At 43.5% G+C, this 21579-nt stretch overlaps 1 protein-coding gene across 4 annotated transcripts in view; it reads right to left on the reverse strand.

Annotated features, from left to right (window-relative positions):
• GNB4 (G protein subunit beta 4) overlaps window positions 1–21579 on the reverse strand; it is a 140100-nt gene that overhangs the window by 33797 nt on the left and 84724 nt on the right. For 2 of the 4 annotated variants that reach the window (XR_008891151.1, XM_056565239.1), the window contains exon 1: window positions 15260–15780. The exons of the other annotated variants lie outside the window; for them this stretch is intronic. The gene's annotated coding sequence lies outside the window, so the exon portion shown is untranslated. Of the gene's footprint in view, window positions 1–15259; window positions 15781–21579 lie in introns of those variants that run through there. 4 annotated transcript variants of the gene reach the window in all.

Raw genomic sequence — 21579 nt, forward strand, 5'->3', positions numbered from 1 at the left:
TCATGGACTTTTCTTTGTGCACTGGATCACAGTCAGAGGAACAGAAAAGGGCCTTGCCCAAACCTTTCCAACAAAGTTGGAAGCATAAAATTGTCCAAAATGACTATGTATACTGTAGCGTTAACATAACCCTTCACTAAAATAAACAGAGATGTCAGCAGAGAGCACTGTGCTCATGATGTCAGCAGACAGCTCTGTGTTTAAAAAAGAAGATAATTTCCTCTGTAGTATTCAGCAGCTAATAAGTACTGGAAGGATTAAGATTTTTTTAATAGAAGTAATTTACAAATCTATTTAACTTTCTGGCACCAGATGATGTAAAAAAATAAAATAAAAACTCACCGTAACCCGCCAGTGCGAATGTAGCTTAAAAACACTACACTACACTAACACATAATAAAGGGTAAAACACATATACACCCCCTTACACTGTCTCCCCCCCCCCAATAAAAATGAAAAACGTGTTGTATGGCAGTGTTTCCAAAACGGAGCCTCCAGCTGTTGCAAAACAACAACTCCCAGCATTTCCAGACAGCCACCAACTTTCCAAGCATGCTGGTAGTTTAGCAACAGCTTGAGGCACCCTGTTTGGGAATCACTGGCGTAGAATACCCCTATGTCCACCCCTATGCAATCCCTAATTTAGTCCTTAAATGCGCATGGCGCTCTCTCACTTTGGAGCCCTGTCGTATTTCAAGGAAACAGTTTAGTGGCCACATATGGGGTATTTCCGTACTCAGGAGAAATTGCACTACAAGATTTGGGGGGGCTTTTTCTCCTTTTACCCCTTATGAAAAGGAAAAGTTGGGGGCTTGTTAGTGTAAAAAATACATCATGCTGGTGTTGCTCCATACTTTTTATTTTCACAAGCGTTAAAAGGAAAAAAAGACCCCCAAAATTTCAACGCAATTTCTCCTGAGTACGGAAATACCCCATATGTGGGCGTGAAATGCTCTGCGGGCGCACAACAAGGCTCAGGAGTGAAAGTGCACTATGTACATTTGAGGCCTAAATTGGTGATTTGCACAGGGGTGGCCGATTTTACAGCGGTTCTGACATAAATGCAAAAAAAGAAATACCCACATGTGACCCCATTTTGGAAACTACACCGCTCATGGAACATAACAAGGGGTATAGTGATCCTTAACACCCCACAGGTGTTTAATGAAAATTCTTCAAATTTGGATGGAAAAATGAAAAAAAAAAAAAAAAACATTTTTCACTAAAATGCTGGCGTTACCCTAATTTTTCATTTTCACAAGGGAAAATAGGAAAAAAAAAGCCCCCCAAAATTTGTAAACTATTTCTTCTGAGTAAGAACATACCCCATGTGTGGATGTAAAGTGCTCTGCGGGTGAACTACAATGCTCAGAAGAGAAGGAGCGCCATTGGGCTTTTGAAGAGAAAATTTGTCCGGAATTGAAGGCCACGTGTTTACAAAGCCCCCATAGTGCCAGAACAATGGATTCCCCCCCCCCCCCCCACACACACACACACACACACACACGTGACCCCATTTTGGAAACTACACCCCTCATGTAATGTAATAAGGGGTGCAGTGAGCACTTATGCCCCACAGGTTTCTGACAGATTTTTGGAACAGTGGTCCGTGAAAATGTAAAATAAAATTTTTCATTTGCACAGCCCACTGTTGAAAAGATCTGTCAAACGCCAGTGGGGTGTAAATACTCACTGCACCCCTTATTAAATTCTGTGAGGGGTGTAGTTTCCAAAATAGGGTCACACTTGGGGGGGTCCACTGTTCTGGCACCACGGGGGGCTTTGTAAACGCACATGGCTCCCGACTTCCATTCCAAACAATTTTTTTCCCCAAAAGCTTAATGGCGCTCCTTCTCTTCTGAGCATTGTAATGCGCCAGCAGAGCACTTGACGTCCACACATGGCGCATTTTCATACTCAGAAGAAATTGGGTTACAAATTTTGGGGGTCATTTTCTCCCCCATTTTCACCCCTTGTAAAAATGTTAAATTTGAGGAAAAAACAGCATTTTAGTGAAAATTTTTTTGTTTTTCATTTACACATCCAACTTTAACAAAAAGTCGTCAAACACCTGTGGGGTGTTAAGGCTCACTGTACCCTTTGTTACTTTCCTTGAGGGGTGTAGTTTCCAAAATAGTATGCCATGTGTTTTGTTTTTGTTTTTTTGCTGTTCACGCAGCATAGGGGCTTCCTAAATGCAACATGCCCCCCAAAAACCATTTAAGCAAAATTCACTTTCCAAAAGCCAAATGTGACTCCTCCTCTTCTGAGTAGTGTAATGTGCCAGCAGAGCACTTGACGTCCACACATGGGGTATTTCCATACTCAGAAGAGATCGGATTCCAAATTTTGGGGGGCATTTTCTTCTATTACCCCTTGTAAAAAATTTAAAATTTGGGGGAAACTAGCATTTTAGTGAAAAAAAAAAAATCATTTACACATCCAAATTTTAACGAAAAGTCGTCAAACACCTGTGGGGTGTTAAGTGGGGTGCCATGTGTTTTTTTTTTTTTTTTTGCTGTTCTAGCATCATGGGGGCTTCCTAAATGTGACATGCCCCCCAAAAACCATTTCAGAAAAACTCACTCTCCATAATCCCATTGTCGCTTCTTCCCTTCTGAGCCCTCTAGTGGACCCACAGACATACACATGAGGTATTTCCTTACTCAAGAGAAATTGGGTTACATATTTTAGGAAGATTTCGCTCCTTTTACCCCTTGTAAAAATGCAAAAACTGGGTCTAGAAGAACATGCCAGTGTAAAAAATGAAGATTTTGAATTTTCTCCTTCAATTTGCTGCTATTCCTGTGAAACACCTAAAGGGTTAACAAACCTTTTGAATGTCACTTTGAATACTTTGGAGGGTGCAGTTTTTATAATGGTGTCATTTATGGGGTATTTCTAATATGAATGCCCTTTAAATCCACTTCAAAACTGAACTAGTCCCTGAAAAAAATTTCGATTTTGAAAATTTTGTGAAAATTTTGAAAATTGCTGCTGAACCTTGAAGCCCTCTGGTGTCTTCCAAAAGTAAAAACATGTCAACTTTATTCATTTTCCTTACAAGCAGAGAGCTTCAAAGTAACAAAAAAAAAAAAATAAGCTACATTTTCAATTTTTTCATAAAATTTTAGAATTTTTCACCAAGACATTATGATGTCACCACTAACATTTGGTAGAATATGTCACGAAAAAACAATCTTTGAATCAGAATGAAAGGTAAAAGCATCTCAGAATTATTAATGCTTAAAGTGACAGTGGTCAGATGTGCAAAAAATGTCCGGGTCCTACACTGAAAATTGTCTGGGTCCTTAAGGGTGGGTACATGCACTTTCACATGTGCATATTTTCTGCTTCAGCAGATTTTTCTGCCCATTGACTTCAATTGGTAGCAGAATCTGCAGCAGAACATAAGCACATGTGAACGTACCCGTAGGCCATGTTCACACGGCAGAATTTCCGAGCGCAGTTCTGCCAAAATTCACTGTGGAATTCCACTGCAGAATCCCATTGAAGTCAATGGGCCTTTGAATTTCTGCAGAATTCTGTGTTTTGAGAACACAGAAATTCCACGGAAATTCTGCCGGAATCCCGCTGCAAGCTTTGCAGAATGGAATTTAAGCAAATTGTGGAATTCCACAGTGTGAACATAGCCTAAGCGTTCACGCGTTGATAAACACACAGCGGATTCACTTCAATAGAAAATCGGCAATAGTGGCAGATTTGCAGATTGCCAGGAGACTAATTTAAGTGAATGGTAGTGACACTCACAGCGAATCTCCCTGAGCGGGAAACCCACTGCAAGTTATGGACATGTGAACCTAATGGTATATACACACGCTTGTGTCCACAGCGTGAGAAAATGCATTGAAATTATTGTTAACAAAACTTGCAGCAGGTTCATTCACACATGCTTACTTTGCTGAGTATTTTCCGCAGCAGATTCTGCTACTTAATGGATAGTAAAATCAGCAGAAAAATACGCACTTGTGAACGTACCATAACAGTGTATTCACACACAGAGGTCTGTTGTGGATTTTAAATTGTATAATCAACAGTTGCGGATTTGAAGTTTACAAGACAATTCTCATGTAGTTTTAGCTGTGGATCCGCAATTGCCTAACCGGTACATGAAAAGTCACCATAAGGGTACGTTCAGACGAGCGAATTTACAGCGCGTATTTTGCTGCGGATCCGCCGCTGTATGCTGCCTTCACATGTGCCTGCTCGGAGCGACAATACGCCACTACAAGCAGACACACTGCGATGTGCAAGATGCCGTGCGCATGCGCAGTATACTTGCTCATCGCGGCAGCTCTCGGCTTAGCTCATAGAGCAGGGGGATCGGCCGCGATGTGTGCGAGTACGTAGCGGCATATTGCTGTAAATCCGCTCGTCTGAACTTACCCTAAGGGTACGTTCACATGTACGCAGATTTGATGCACAGGATATTCTGCTGCAGATTTCAATGTAAATGACTGAGCACAACTTCTAATCGGCAGTTACAAATCCTGCGCATCAGGATCCTGTATGTGTGAACGTACCCTAAGGATGCGTTCACACAAGCGGATTTACTTTTAAACTCGCAGCATGATGACTTCAATGGGGTTTGCAGCGGACAGTCCGTTCTCTTTCAAACTCCTAGCAGGCAGCACCTTTAAAGAGGACGGCATGCTGTGCAAGTTAAATAGGTTCCAAAAATCCTGCAAAAATCATTTTAATTCCAGGTTGTAATACAGCAAAAGAGAGAACAAACTCAGGGGGTTAATACTTTTTACAAGGCACTGTAAGGTCAACCTGGACTTCTGCTGAACATTTTAGGTTATCAGAACTCAGCTTGTTTTAAGACAATCCCTTTAAAAGATTACTAAAACAGAGCATGCACAAAAAAATCCCAGCAATTCCTCCCATGATCACTTCCTATTCATTGATTCCATTTTGTCTCATACTAAAAGAAAAAAATAAAGTGAAATACACAAAGAAATATTCTATGTTCCAGGAGATCAGCCATATACCTCTCCCATCCATTTGCAATCCTGTCTGCAGAAGAGCAAAGAGATCCTTAAGCCCCTCCCCCTCTTCCCAGTAAAAAAAAAAAACTGCACAGATCAAACTGAAAATTAAAGGGGTTTTCCAGGGAAATATAATACTGTTGTATCTGCCTCACTGTACAAAAAAAAAAAAAAAAAAAGTGCCATACCGGTGGCGGTGATAGGTTTCAGGTCCCCCGGACAGGCAGGGGGAGAGAAGCGGGTGGCGGTGGCGGCCTATGGCACCGCAAAAGCCACTGCAGTGCATTGATTTAAAGCGCCCGCTTTAAATCAATGATCCGCAGCGGTGTCGCGGGGGGATAAATAGCCGATAACTTATACCGGAATATCGGTATAAGTTATCGCCTATCGGCCCTAACCTCCACCAATTATCGATATCGGCCCTAAAAAAACGATATCGGTCGATCCCTAATTAAAAGTTTCTAGGATGTCATGTGACCAAACAGCAATTTTTTACGTTTACGCCGGTTGCTGTACAGGATCATTATTAATAATCCTGTACATAAACCAGCGTAAATTGGGTAACTGTCTGAACTATTAAAATAAAATGTTAATAATTAACAAATATTTTAAAAGTTCAGACAGCTAGCCAAGTTATTTTACTTTTTTGTATAGCAATAGGAAAAGGGGGAGCTAATTTTTATTGGTGGAGCAGTTCATTTACATTTTTTTTGTTTTACCTTCCTTTTTTTTTTTTATATAGCACTGCTATACACATGAGGGTATGTGCAGACTGCAGAGCATTGCACCAGACCCATGTCTGTAGTACTACAAATTCTAGGGTGCAAATGCTCTGCACATACCCCCATGGGTAAAGCGGTGTGCACTGCACACTGTACTACAGGCACTAGGATGCAATGCTCTGCACATACCCCCATGTGTATAGCAGCAGGTGTATACTACATACACACTGCTATACAAATGGTAGTATGTGCAGATCATTGCATCCTAGTGTCTGTACTACAGACACAAGGGTGCAATGCTTGGCATATACCCCTATGTGTATAGCAGTGTGTGCAGAGCATTGCACCCTTGTGTCTGTAGATTACACTAGGGTATAATGCTCGACAGATACACTGGTGTGTATACATATTTACACAATTCCCCCCCAACCCCTCACATACAGGGCCACTGATGCACTTACAGGGAACTATCTTCCCGAGTGCCTGGAGGAAGCCTTGCGTGTGGAAACACAGCAGCGGGAAAAGGGGGGGGGGGGGGGGGGCGTTGGGCGGGATGATTGGGGGAATATTTGTTTACACTGTGGGACTGTGCATGGGAAGGGGGGGGGTGCTGCTCTGGCAGTGTGGGGTTGGGTGCTGCTGGGAGTGTAAGCGGTGGGCGGGCCTGTGACTGCGCATCCGAGGGGGGGCGTTCAGTGGTCGGGATTGCCGCCCCTATGAAAAGTGAAGAACCGGGCCAGCGGAAGGTGGGACAGGGACTTGATGAACAAAGGCTGCGGCAGTGCGGCCTAGCGTCTGACCGCCCCGCTCGCAGCAGCTCTATGACTGCCATCGCCAACGAATCGGCTGATTATTCGATAACGGGATTCATAGACACTGAATCTAGTTATCGAATTTTATCGAATAATCATTGCAGCCCTAAAATAAATTTCTCCCAAATCCGCCCCCCTATCCCATCTTTTATCCACAAAATATGTCCCTGGAGGTAACAGGGCAAATCATAAATTAAACAACCTTTGAGGGGTTACCCCCTCGCGGGGATTAACCCTTCACTAGAACCCCCCTTAAAAACAATCTTTATTCTTAACTTGTAAAATATTACCCCTTCACACAATGGTTAAAATTGTCAGTGGAGGTTATGGTATTAGGGAGCTATAATTACTCCTCTCTTGTATATAGAGCTTATGTTATGTAATTCTCCGTGCCGATTTTATATTGCTTAGGCGCAGAGTATACCTATGCTCTGAACTCTTTTTGTCCCTCCACTGTTTAAAACTAACTACCAGCTGGTAGCTGACATATCGCAAAAAGCAAAAATCGCGATTCGATTGCTTTTGCGATATATCGTGCAGCCCTAGTTCACACTGAGTAATTCAAGAGGAATTGACTCGAGTACATCCTCTTGAATTCTCCGCTTAGAAATAATTAACATCTGCTTTGCCATTGACTTCAATGTGCAGTGACCCCCCGACCTACGATGGCCCCGACATACGATCATTTCAACATACGATGGCCTCTCAGAGGCCATCGCATGTTGAAGGCAGCATCAACATACGAGGCTTTTGTATGTCATAAACTGTTATCCGGCAGGTCAGACTGCTTCAGCTGCCACCGGATAGCCGTTTAAGGTGCCCCATGTGCTGCGGTGATGATCACACACCTGTCCCCGGCGCTCCGGACCGTCCTCTTCAGGATCCCCTGCATCGCTCTCCTTCGTCGTCATCACCTCGCCGCGCACCCAGGCAGCAAAGACGTTCTGGAGCGGCGGGGACACAGTGACAGCGATGGAGGACGACATCCAGGGCAGCGGTGATGGCCCGAAGCGGCGGGAACAGGTGAGTATAACTTCCTATACTTTACATTGCACGGATCCCTCAACATACGATGGTTTCAACTAACGATGGTTCATTTTGGAATGAATGACCATCGTATGTTATGGGATCACTGTATTTTGCTCTGCACTGTTAACACTGCGTAAATTCTGCTCACGGAATTCCACCGCAGAATTCCTTTCAGCTAGAAGAACATGTTCATTCTTCGTGGAATACGTGAGCAGAAGTCCATTGAAGTCGATGGTAAAAAAATAAAAATATATATATACACAGCAGTACAAGCATCTAAGGCCAAGAGCACAATATATTAGGTGAACGGGGCCTTTGGATATATTTAACCTTCATTACAATTGCTCAATGGATACTACACATTGCATACACAGCCCAATCATTAGAGAACTAAGCTTTTACCTTTGCACAACATTTTTTTCCCTTATTTTTCAACAGGAACAACTGAGTAACCTATGTACGTGTCTTTTTGTCCAATACTAATATATTCTAGTCAATGTAATGCACGTAAATACAGAGCAAACAAAACAAACGACATCACGGTCAGTTGGTCAGTATGAGGTTTATAGGGGAATTTACCACTCTGAGCTTCTAGGGTTCAACAGATCAGTCTCAGCTTTAGGTTGCGTTCACACGGCCGTCTAGACCAGTCCCGTTCTTCTCCAGTCCAAAATAAAAATGGACTTAAAAAAAAATGAAAAAAAACAAAAAACGGCAATAACGGAGTTTATCCGTTTGAATACATTATTGTTTAGTTAATAAATAAATATTGATAAAAAAAAAAAAGACGGATCAAAAAATGGATTGAAATGGATTATATTAAAGGCTCATCCGTTTTCCATAGACTTCAATGTTAAATTTACTGTATCCGTTTTTTCTTCCGTTTTCTTGACGGAAGAAAAAAAAAAAAAAAAACGCTTTTAATCCGTTTACAGCCTGCAACAACAGAACCGAAACGGGAATAAAAAAAAAAGGGACAGACGGCGGTGTGAACGGCGGGGTCGTTCGGGACAGGCGGCGGGGCTGTGTGCCGGCGTGTCTGTGACGCGCGGCTCCGCCTCCAAAACTCACTGCACACATAGGGCTGCCGCCGGAAAGCCCTGTGTGTATAGTGAGCGAGGAATACGCAGCGTATTTCCCGCTGCTGCCGTAAATTTTGCTCAGTGTCAAATACGCTGCGTATACACCCTGTGGGAACGCACCCTTACAGTTAAAACTCTACAAAGCCACCATACATTAGGCCAGTGGTCTCAAAGTGTGGCCCCTCCAGATATTGCAAAACTTCAGCTCCCAGCATGCCCGGACAGCCAACGGCTGTCCGGGCATGCTGGGAGTTGAAGTTTTGCAACATCTGGAGGGCCACACTTTGAGACCACTGTTCTAATCAGTCTAACCAAAAACCCTCTACATACAAGAAGCAGGGCTGTCAATATCTAATGTCCATAGCCTTACGGCTAAACAGAAGAGCATTTAGGCTAACCAAATATTCATTTCCGAATACAAAATTTAAATATAAAATTTTTGTTTACTAAAAACAGCAAATTCTTTCAACGTTCAGATCGGCATTAGACAAAGTGTATATAAGGCCCCATTCTCTCTACGGATTTTTGAAGCCGAATTCCGCTTGGAATATATACGGTGAAGCAGTCTCCCATTGTTCTCAATGAGATTCTGCTGCACCATTCACACTACGAAACATCTGGAGGGCCACACTTTCAGACCACTGCATTAGGCAGAGTGACCACACCACAGTAGATACATTTTCAATATCCTAATATCACATGTCCAGAGGACAACCAATCAATCTAAACAGGATTTGGGGGGGGGATCACTGTTTTCCCTTGGATATATTATCTCACATAACCGAGTCCACCCCTCACATTTGTTTGTAAATAGATTTTTCCGTGTGACAACACTGAAGAAATGACCCTCTGCTACAATGTAAAATAGTGAGTGCACAGCCTGGATAACAGTGTTTAATGTTGTGTAAATTACTTCTATTCAAAAATCTTTACCCTTTCAGTACTTCTTAGCAGCTGTATGCTACAGAAGAAATTATTTTCTTTTTTTCATTGCTCTCTGCTGACACCTGTTGCCCTTATCAGGAACTGTCCAGAGCTGGAGAAAATCCCCATTGCAAACCTATGCTGCACTGGACAGTCCCTGACACGGACAGAGGTGTCAGCAGAGAGCACTGTGGACAAGACAAAAAAAAAGAATTTCAAAAAGCAAAGAATTGCCTCTGGAGCAGAAAGCTGCTAATAAGTACTGGAAGGGTAAAGATTTTTTAATAGTTGTAATTTACAAATTTTTTTAACTTTCTGGCACCAGTTCATTTAAAAAAAAAAAAAAAAAAGTTTTCCATTGGAGTGCCCCTTTATTGGCGGTGTGTGGAGTTATTTTGAGAGGACACAACATTAAACACGGTTATATAGACTGTGCACTCACTATTTTACATTAGCCGAGTGTCATTTCTTCAGTGTTGTCAGATAATAAAATATTTACAAAGGTTTGAGGGGTGGGTTCACTTACGTGAGATACTGTAAATGGCCCCAGACTGTCTGGATGTCACTTAGCTTCTTTGGCACTTTGTGTGGTGGTCCTAGGAGACGAGAGCATTGTGAGCCCGGCACTAGTTATAAGAAAATGATTCGTATTATGCCATCTAAATAGGGCACTGAAAGGTTTGGGCTCAATGTAGACTCAACCTCTTAACACTGGCGCAAAAAGCGTAAAATCAGGCAAAAAGCATAATCATTTTCGCCACCATTATCCCCAATTTACTTTTCTGGTCTATAAATTCAATATACACCATATAGTAAACCTATTACCACCAGGAAACTGATATTAACAGACGGACATTTGTCTTTACAAATACAGTGAACCCCCCGACCTACGATGGCCCCGACATACGATAATTTCAACATGCGATGGCCTCTCAGAGGCCATCACATGTTGAAGGCAGCATCAACATACGATGCTTTTGTATGTCGGGGCAATCACATAAACGGCTATCCGTCAGCATAGACTGCTTCAGCTGCCACCGGATAGCCGTTTACGATGCCCCATGTGGTCCGCTGACGATCACTTACCTGTCCTCGGGGCTCCGGGGCGTCATCTTCAGGATCCCCTGCATCGTCAGCGCTCTCCATCGCCATCATCACGTCGCTGCGCACGCCGTCCCGTCATCCAATAGGAGCGGCGTGCGTAACGACGTGATGACGGCGACGCAGAGCGAAGATGCCGGGGCCTTACCAGAGCATCGGGGACACGGCGACAGCGATGGACGGCGACATCCAGGGCAGCGGTGACGGGTCCGGAGTGGCGGGGACAGGTGAGTACAACTTCCTATACCAGTGGTCTTCAACCTGCGGACCTCCAGATGTTGCAAAACTCCCAACATGTTGGCCGTTGGCTGTCCGGGCATGCTGGGTGTTGTAGTTTTGCAACATCTGGAGGTCCGCAGGTTGTAGACCACTGTCCTATACTTTACATTGCACGGATCCCTCAACATACGATTGTTTCAACAAACGATGGTCCATTTGGAACGGATTACCATCGTATGTTGAGGGACCACTGTATTCTTATGAGGAGCTAATACATTCTTGCACTGGAATATAGGGATCATCACATTAAGGGGAAATGTAGTATTATATGTCAGCCATTTGTGTCATAATAATAATCCTAATTTCAGATTATTTGCAAAAGGCTCCTCACAGGCATGCTCCTTCCCTGGTATATGGCTGGACGTAGGTATTAGTGATGCTCAGCAGGGGATTTTAGTGGCCTGACCATAAAGAAGCTAATAAAGTAAAACAAATGCTGCCATTGCCATCCTTTACTGCCTTTAACCCCTTAAGGACCAGGCCCATTTTGGCTTAAGGACCAGATTATTTTAGCATTTTATTTTAGCATTTTCGTTTTTTCCTCCTCGCCTTCTAAAAATCATAACTCTCTTATATTTCCATCCACAGACCCATATGAGGGCTTGTTTTTTGCGTCACCAATTGATCTTTGGAATTTCATCACTTATTTTACCATAAAATGTACTGCGCAACCAAACAAATATTATTTATATGGGAAAATTGAAAAGAAAACAGCAATTTAGCAAATGTTGGAAGGTTTTGTTTTCACGCTGTACACTTTCCGGTAAAAATGACATGTTTTCTTTATTCTGTGGTTCAATCTGATACCCATGTTACATGCTTTTCTATAATTGTACCACTTAAAAAAAAAAATAAAATCTCAAACCATTTTAACAAAATTAGTTTGTTTGAAATTGCCCTATTTTGACCACCTATAACTTTCTCATTTTTCCGTATACAGCTCTCAGCTGACACTAGAGATGAGTGAAGTTACAGTGATTAGATTTGTCATAAACCTCGCGGCTCGGCGGTTGCTGACTTTATCCTGCATAAATGAGCTCAGCTTTCAGGTGCTCCGGTGGGCTGGGGACTCTCTCATAGGACTGTATCCACCTTTTCCAGCCCACCGAAGCACCTGAAAGCTGAACTAACTGTAACTTTGCTCATCTCTAGCCGACACCTCTGTCCATGACAAAGAGAGATATACTCACCTAGCTTCAGAGATCTTAGAGTCCTTTTTGCCTTAAAGAGTACCTGTCACGCAATAAAACTTTGAATATATTGTTCCTTGTGAAATTAGCAGACACTTTCCCATTCACTTGCTTTTATCATCAACAGAAATAGGTTTAAAATGTAATAGAAAAAAAACGGCCACTAGGTGGCGCTGTTCTGGTCCCTACTGCAATTAAGACAGCGAGTTTGGTCTTCTCCTGGCCTGGCAGGAGATCAAACTCAGGAAGTGTTTCTCTGCACTGAGCTTGACTGACAGCTGCACAGAGCCTCACTGAAAGCTGCACAGAGCCTCACTGAAAGCTGCACAGAGCCTCACTGAAAGCTGCAGAGCCTCACTGAAAGCTGCACAGAGCCTCACTGAAAGCTGCACAGAGCTTGAGGTCTTCTATTTATCACAGAAGTGCAAAGATGTGGGGGCAGAAGTGGTCCCCCAGCAGGCTTCAGTGATGTCATGCCTGCTGGGGAATGCCCATTCTCTCCTGTTGGGAGATTGCACTATGTGAGCAAAAATAAGGTAAGATACACAGCTTTTTAAAGCTTAAACATTTTTTTTAAGGATGGGAGGAGTGTTAGGAGTAGTCAGGGAACATAGCCTGAGGTAGTTTAGAAAAGTTTATTTGGTGACAAGTACTCTTTAACAGGTCAGTGCCGTTTGGGCTGAACGAGGAGGATTAAGTATATAAGTATGTTAGTGAAGATGATGACCGGTCTAAAGTACAAACCACTGTCAACCAGACTGAATGTCTTCCATACCTGACGATGCCTTCAGACTAACAATACTCAAACAGTCCCCGGGATTACAAGACTGACCGTGGAGCAAATAAGAGGAACAATCCCTTGTAGAAGAACTCAATATCACATTGCAAACTGTATTTCCCATGGCAAATTAAATGCAATATATTTTGCACACAGTATTATGGATTTTAACAAACGCCATTGACTGTAATGTTAAAGATGCACTTGGCAGCGTTAAGAATGCAGTTATTTGGTCCTTCATACTGTTTATTAAGATTACATCAGTGGGTCCAAATCCCAGGAACCCAACCCCACCCCCCAACTCCAATTTCTCTTCTTGGGGACGCAATACTTTAAAGGGTACCTCTCATCAAAAAAACTTTTGATATATTATAGATTAATGTATGCAGAATAACTTTACAATTGCATGTTATTAAAAAATATGCTTCTTTCTATTTAATTTTCCACTTTGAAGAAATGACCACTAGAGGTCTCCCTACCAGTCCTGGCAGCAAGCATTTCAGACTCATGCTGGAGTCCTAAACACTACGAGCTGCCAGTCTGCTTTGTTCACAAAGGAGAACACTCAGAGCTGCCAGCCTGCTTTGTTCACAGCCTGTTTGACTGTGAACAAAGCAGGCTGGCAGCTCTGAGTGTTTAGGACTCCAGCATGAGTCAGAAATGCTTGCTGACAGGACTGATCGGGAAAAATACAATAGAAAGAAGCATATTTTTCATTAACATGCTATTGCAAAGTTATTCAACATTCATTAATCTAAAATATATCAAAGGTTTATTTGATGAGAGGTACCCTTTAAGATGTGACCGTGCTCAATATTACAACTTACTACAGCTCCGTCCCCTTTACATGAATATGGCAGAGCGGCAACACTGGGCAGAGCCGCAAACATATTCTGGTGTGCCACAATTTTTAAAATAATGCTGGGGCTGCTGAGAAAAAGAAAAAACCCTATACTTACCTTGATCCCCAGCTGCTCCTCTTTTCCAGGCAAGATATAGAAGCAGAAGGAGTCGGCACTCGTAGATGTAGCGTGGTGCCCATGGACTGGTCAGCATACGGTAAATGGAAGAAATCCCAGCACACACGGATAGATGCAAATCACCTGAGGTGATTTGCATCTATCCGTGTGCGCCGGGATTTCTTCCATTTACCGTTAGATATAGAAGCAGGACCTCCCTACTCAGCCAGTCACTGAGATAAGACACCACCGTGGCCAGTGATTGGCTGAGTGTGAAGGTCCTGCTTCTACATCCCTTACAATCAGGTAAAAGTAAGTAGCATCAGGGGACCGGAAGGAGTTGCAGTGGGATCTGCAGAGGACCAGGCTGTGTAAGTATCAGGCCCCTTTCACACTACATAATTACTCCGTTTTTGAAGTTCAGTCAGAAAATCGGCAGTAAAACGGCAGTTACAAAATCCTATACGGACGTTAGAAAATCCCATTATAGTTTGTGATTTTTCTAATAGCCGTATTAACCCGTTATAGCCCGTTATTTTGTGACAGAAGATAGTAACGGGAGAAATAGTGCACAAACTATTTCTCCCGTTACCATCTTCCATCACAAAATAACAGCCGTTATTAATAATGGGCTATAACAGGTTAAAAACGGCTATTAGAAAAATCCCAGAGACTATAATGGGATTTTCTATCGTCCGTATAGGATTTTGTAACTGCTGATTTTCTGACGGAACTTCGAAAACGGAGTAATTATGCAGTGTGAATGGGGCCTCACTTCTTTCCCTCTTTTCTTGCCAGCCCTAGCAATAATAATAAAAATGTTGGCACACAGAAATGCCCCTTTAGGGTAAGGTCACACGTAACTTATCTGCTGCAGAATTCCACAAGCAGAAAATCCGCAAACAGAATAGGTTGCAGCAGAAAAGTTACGTGTGACCATACCCATCGCGGGCGCCAGCTTTGGCCATCTGAACATACTGTTCTAGAAAATAATAACACATAGACTGTAATAACAGATCCACAGCCCTGCCCCCCGCCATCAGTGACCCCCAATGAGAGGACCATAGGGGGCACAGCTGCGGCACCAGGATTTGGTGGGGGATGTGTATTGTAATGAATGGTGAGGGAGGAAAGAAGATGGAAGGGACAAGAATGAGGAAGTCACATAATGGGGAGGGTAAGAATGGTGATGGGGAGGATGATGATGATGGCAGACAAGGAGGACATGACGGTAGCGGGAGAACATGGTGACAGCACACAGATGGAGGAGGAGGGCTCAGTAGAAAGAAGGAAGATGATGGCCGGGGTGTGAGGCGCGGCAGGCGGGCGAGGACCGGATCACAGCCGGAGAATCAGGCATCCGCTACTCACATGACCCGCTGCTGGCCCGCGGCCTCCCCTCGGTGATCCTGGCTCCCGCCGCCTCTTGTGCCCGGGATCCCGTTAGAAGGAGCGGCCTCCTGCAGCCTGTATCACACGGCCCCGAGATCCGCCACACCCAGGCCTGGAGCACACACACCGGAGAGGGGGGGTGTCACTCACTGCACCGGCACGAATCCTATCAGCCAGCAGTATGCTCGGCTCCGCTACATCCCCGTCCTGTCACCCAAAACCCGCTGCTCACTGTCCCTCAGCCGTAGCGCTCCGATACCGCGCCTAGACACACGACGCAAGAGCCAGGCTTTTCATCACCCCCTAGAAAAGGAATAGTACGACCCGCAGCGAGAGCACGGACGCGACCAAGTAACGCAAAGGGGAGGGGAAATGACAGCACTGAAGGCTTGCTTCCTTTTTGTAATCATATTGCCCTGCCAACAGTGAAATACAAATGTCACCAACAGGAAACAAGAAAATACTTTTCCTGCAGTGCTGGTCAATAAATATTCCCCTCAACAGCAGCCTGTGTGACAGACAGTATATGTGTGTGTGAGAGCCAGTATATATGTGACAGCCAGTATATATATATATGTGTGACAGCCAGTATATATATGAGTGACAGCCAGTATATGTGTGAGAGGCAGTATATGTGTGAGAGGCAGTATATGTGTGACAGCCAGTAAATGTGTGACAGCCAGTATATATATGTGTGACAGCCAGTATATGTGTGAGAGCCAGTATATGTGTGAGAGGCAGTATATGTGTGAGAGCCAGTATATGTGTGACAGACAGTATATGTGTGACAGACAGTATATGTGTGAGAGCCAGTATATGTGTGAGAGCCAGTATATGTGTGACAGCCAGTATATGTGTGACAGCCAGTATATGTGTGAGAGGCAGTATATGTGTGAGAGGCAGTATATGTGTGACAGCCAGTATATATATGTGTGAGAGGCAGTATATGTGTGAGAGGCAGTATATGTGTGACAGCCAGTATATGTGTGAGAGGCAGTATATGTGTGACAGCCAGTATATGTGTGAGAGGCAGTATATGTGTGACAGCCAGTATATGTGTGAGAGCCAGTATATGTGTGAGAGGCAGTATATGTGTGAGAGCCAGTATATGTGTGACAGACAGTATATGTGTGACAGCCAGTATATGTGTGAGAGCCAGTATATGTGTGAGAGCCAGTATATGTGTGACAGACAGTATATGTGTGAGAGCCAGTATATGTGTGAGAGCCAGTATATGTGTGACAGACAGTATATGTGTGACAGACAGTATATGTGTGAGAGCCAGTATATGTGTGAGAGCCAGTATATGTGTGACAGACAGTATATGTGTGAGAGCCAGTATATGTGTGAGAGCCAGTATATGTGTGACAGACAGTATATGTGTGACAGCCAGTATATGTGTGAGAGGCAGTATATGTGTGAGAGCCAGTATATATATGTGTGTGACAGCCAGTATATATATGTGCGACAGCCAGTATATGTGTGACAGCCAGTATATATATGTGTGACAGACAGTATATGTGTGACAGCCAGTAAATGTGTGACAGCCAGTATATATATGTGTGACAGCCAGTATATATATGTGTGACAGCCAGTATATGTGTGAGAGGCAGTATATGTGTGACAGCCAGTATATATATGTGTGAGAGGCGGTATATGTGTGAGAGGCAGTATATGTGTGACAGCCAGTATATATATGTGTGACAGCCAGTATATGTGTGAGAGGCAGTATATGTGTGACAGCCAGTATATATATGTGTGAGAGGCAGTATATGTGTGAGAGGCAGTATATGTGTGAGAGGCAGTATATGTGTGACAGCCAGTATATGTGTGAGAGGCAGTATATGTGTGAGAGGCAGTATATGTGTGACAGCCAGTATATGTGTGAGAGCCAGTATATGTGTGAGAGCCAGTATATGTGTGAGAGGCAGTATATGTGTGAGAGGCAGTATATGTGTGAGAGGCAGTATATGTGTGAGAGGCAGTATATGTGTGAGAGGCAGTATATGTGTGAGAGGCAGTATATGTGTGACAGCCAGTATATGTGTGAGAGGCAGTATATGTGTGACAGCCAGTATATGTGTGAGAGGCAGTATATGTGTGACAGCCAGTATATGTGTGAGAGGCAGTATATGTGTGAGAGGCAGTATATGTGTGACAGCCAGTATATGTGTGAGAGCCAGTATATGTGTGAGAGCCAGTATATGTGTGAGAGGCAGTATATGTGTGAGAGGCAGTATATGTGTGAGAGGCAGTATATGTGTGACAGCCAGTATATGTGTGAGAGGCAGTATATGTGTGAGAGGCAGTATATGTGTGACAGCCAGTATATGTGTGAGAGGCAGTATATGTGTGAGAGGCAGTATATGTGTGAGAGGCAGTATATGTGTGACAGCCAGTATATGTGTGAGAGCCAGTATATGTGTGAGAGGCAGTATATGTGTGAGAGGCAGTATATGTGTGTGAGAGGCAGTATATGTGTGACAGCCAGTATATGTGTGAGAGGCAGTATATGTGTGAGAGGCAGTATATGTGTGTGAGAGGCAGTATATGTGTGACAGCCAGTATATGTGTGAGAGGCAATATATGTGTGAGAGGCAGTATATGTGTGACAGCCAGTATATGTGTGAGAGGCAGTATATGTGTGAGAGCCAGTATATGTGTGAGAGCCAGTATATGTGTGAGAGGCAGTATATGTGTGAGAGGCAGTATATGTGTGAGAGGCAGTATATGTGTGACAGCCAGTATATGTGTGAGAGGCAGTATATGTGTGACAGCCAGTATATGTGTGAGAGGCAGTATATGTGTGACAGCCAGTATATGTGTGAGAGGCAGTATATGTGTGAGAGGCAGTATATGTGTGAGAGGCAGTATATGTGTGACAGCCAGTATATATATGTGTGAGAGGCAGTATATGTGTGAGAGGCAGTATATGTGTGAGAGGCAGTATATGTGTGAGAGGCAGTATATGTGTGACAGCCAGTATATGTGTGAGAGCCAGTATATGTGTGACAGACAGTATATGTGTGACAGACAGTATATGTGTGAGAGCCAGTATATGTGTGAGAGCCAGTATATGTGTGACAGACAGTATATGTGTGAGAGCCAGTATATGTGTGAGAGCCAGTATATGTGTGACAGACAGTATATGTGTGACAGCCAGTATATGTGTGAGAGGCAGTATATGTGTGAGAGCCAGTATATATATGTGTGTGACAGCCAGTATATATATGTGCGACAGCCAGTATATGTGTGACAGCCAGTATATATATGTGTGACAGACAGTATATGTGTGACAGCCAGTAAATGTGTGACAGCCAGTATATATATGTGTGACAGCCAGTATATATATGTGTGACAGCCAGTATATGTGTGAGAGGCAGTATATGTGTGACAGCCAGTATATATATGTGTGAGAGGCGGTATATGTGTGAGAGGCAGTATATGTGTGACAGCCAGTATATATATGTGTGACAGCCAGTATATGTGTGAGAGGCAGTATATGTGTGACAGCCAGTATATATATGTGTGAGAGGCAGTATATGTGTGAGAGGCAGTATATGTGTGAGAGGCAGTATATGTGTGACAGCCAGTATATGTGTGAGAGGCAGTATATGTGTGAGAGGCAGTATATGTGTGACAGCCAGTATATGTGTGAGAGCCAGTATATGTGTGAGAGCCAGTATATGTGTGAGAGGCAGTATATGTGTGAGAGGCAGTATATGTGTGAGAGGCAGTATATGTGTGAGAGGCAGTATATGTGTGAGAGGCAGTATATGTGTGAGAGGCAGTATATGTGTGACAGCCAGTATATGTGTGAGAGGCAGTATATGTGTGACAGCCAGTATATGTGTGAGAGGCAGTATATGTGTGACAGCCAGTATATGTGTGAGAGGCAGTATATGTGTGAGAGGCAGTATATGTGTGACAGCCAGTATATGTGTGAGAGCCAGTATATGTGTGAGAGCCAGTATATGTGTGAGAGGCAGTATATGTGTGAGAGGCAGTATATGTGTGAGAGGCAGTATATGTGTGACAGCCAGTATATGTGTGAGAGGCAGTATATGTGTGAGAGGCAGTATATGTGTGACAGCCAGTATATGTGTGAGAGGCAGTATATGTGTGAGAGGCAGTATATGTGTGAGAGGCAGTATATGTGTGACAGCCAGTATATGTGTGAGAGCCAGTATATGTGTGAGAGGCAGTATATGTGTGAGAGGCAGTATATGTGTGTGAGAGGCAGTATATGTGTGACAGCCAGTATATGTGTGAGAGGCAGTATATGTGTGAGAGGCAGTATATGTGTGTGAGAGGCAGTATATGTGTGACAGCCAGTATATGTGTGAGAGGCAATATATGTGTGAGAGGCAGTATATGTGTGACAGCCAGTATATGTGTGAGAGGCAGTATATGTGTGAGAGCCAGTATATGTGTGAGAGCCAGTATATGTGTGAGAGGCAGTATATGTGTGAGAGGCAGTATATGTGTGAGAGGCAGTATATGTGTGACAGCCAGTATATGTGTGAGAGGCAGTATATGTGTGACAGCCAGTATATGTGTGAGAGGCAGTATATGTGTGACAGCCAGTATATGTGTGAGAGGCAGTATATGTGTGAGAGGCAGTATATGTGTGAGAGGCAGTATATGTGTGACAGCCAGTATATATATGTGTGAGAGGCAGTATATGTGTGAGAGGCAGTATATGTGTGAGAGCCAGTATATGTGTGAGAGGCAGTATATGTGTGACAGCCAGTATATGTGTGAGAGGCAGTATATGTGTGAGAGGCAGTATATGTGTGAGAGGCAGTATATGTGTGACAGCCAGTATATGTGTGAGAGCCAGTATATGTGTGACAGCCAGTATATGTGTGAGAGCCAGTATATGTGTGAGAGCCAGTATATGTGTGAGAGCCAGTATATGTGTGAGAGGCAGTATATGTGTGACAGCCAGTATATATATGTGTGAGAGGCAGTATATGTGTGAGAGGCAGTATATGTGTGACAGCCAGTATATGTGTGAGAGGCAGTATATGTGTGACAGCCAGTATATGTGTGAGAGGCAGTATATGTGTGACAGCCAGTATATGTGTGAGAGCCAGTATATGTGTGAGAGGCAGTATATGTGTGAGAGCCAGTATATGTGTGACAGACAGTATATGTGTGACAGCCAGTATATGTGTGACAGCCAGTATATGTGTGAGAGCCAGTATATGTGTGAGAGCCAGTATATGTGTGACAGACAGTATATGTGTGAGAGCCAGTATATGTGTGAGAGCCAGTATATGTGTGACAGACAGTATATGTGTGACAGACAGTATATGTGTGAGAGCCAGTATATGTGTGAGAGCCAGTATATGTGTGACAGACAGTATATGTGTGAGAGCCAGTATATGTGTGAGAGCCAGTATATGTGTGACAGACAGTATATGTGTGACAGCCAGTATATGTGTGAGAGGCAGTATATGTGTGAGAGCCAGTATATATATGTGTGTGACAGCCAGTATATATATGTGCGACAGCCAGTATATGTGTGACAGCCAGTATATATATGTGTGACAGACAGTATATGTGTGACAGCCAGTAAATGTGTGACAGCCAGTATATATATGTGTGACAGCCAGTATATATATGTGTGACAGCCAGTATATGTGTGAGAGGCAGTATATGTGTGACAGCCAGTATATATATGTGTGAGAGGCGGTATATGTGTGAGAGGCAGTATATGTGTGACAGCCAGTATATATATGTGTGACAGCCAGTATATGTGTGAGAGGCAGTATATGTGTGACAGCCAGTATATATATGTGTGAGAGGCAGTATATGTGTGAGAGGCAGTATATGTGTGAGAGGCAGTATATGTGTGACAGCCAGTATATGTGTGAGAGGCAGTATATGTGTGAGAGGCAGTATATGTGTGACAGCCAGTATATGTGTGAGAGCCAGTATATGTGTGAGAGCCAGTATATGTGTGAGAGGCAGTATATGTGTGAGAGGCAGTATATGTGTGAGAGGCAGTATATGTGTGAGAGGCAGTATATGTGTGAGAGGCAGTATATGTGTGAGAGGCAGTATATGTGTGACAGCCAGTATATGTGTGAGAGGCAGTATATGTGTGACAGCCAGTATATGTGTGAGAGGCAGTATATGTGTGACAGCCAGTATATGTGTGAGAGGCAGTATATGTGTGAGAGGCAGTATATGTGTGACAGCCAGTATATGTGTGAGAGCCAGTATATGTGTGAGAGCCAGTATATGTGTGAGAGGCAGTATATGTGTGAGAGGCAGTATATGTGTGAGAG

The sequence above is a fragment of the Hyla sarda genome, chromosome 3 (genome assembly GCF_029499605.1).
Source record: "Hyla sarda isolate aHylSar1 chromosome 3, aHylSar1.hap1, whole genome shotgun sequence".
Classification (NCBI taxonomy): domain Eukaryota; kingdom Metazoa; phylum Chordata; class Amphibia; order Anura; family Hylidae; genus Hyla; species Hyla sarda.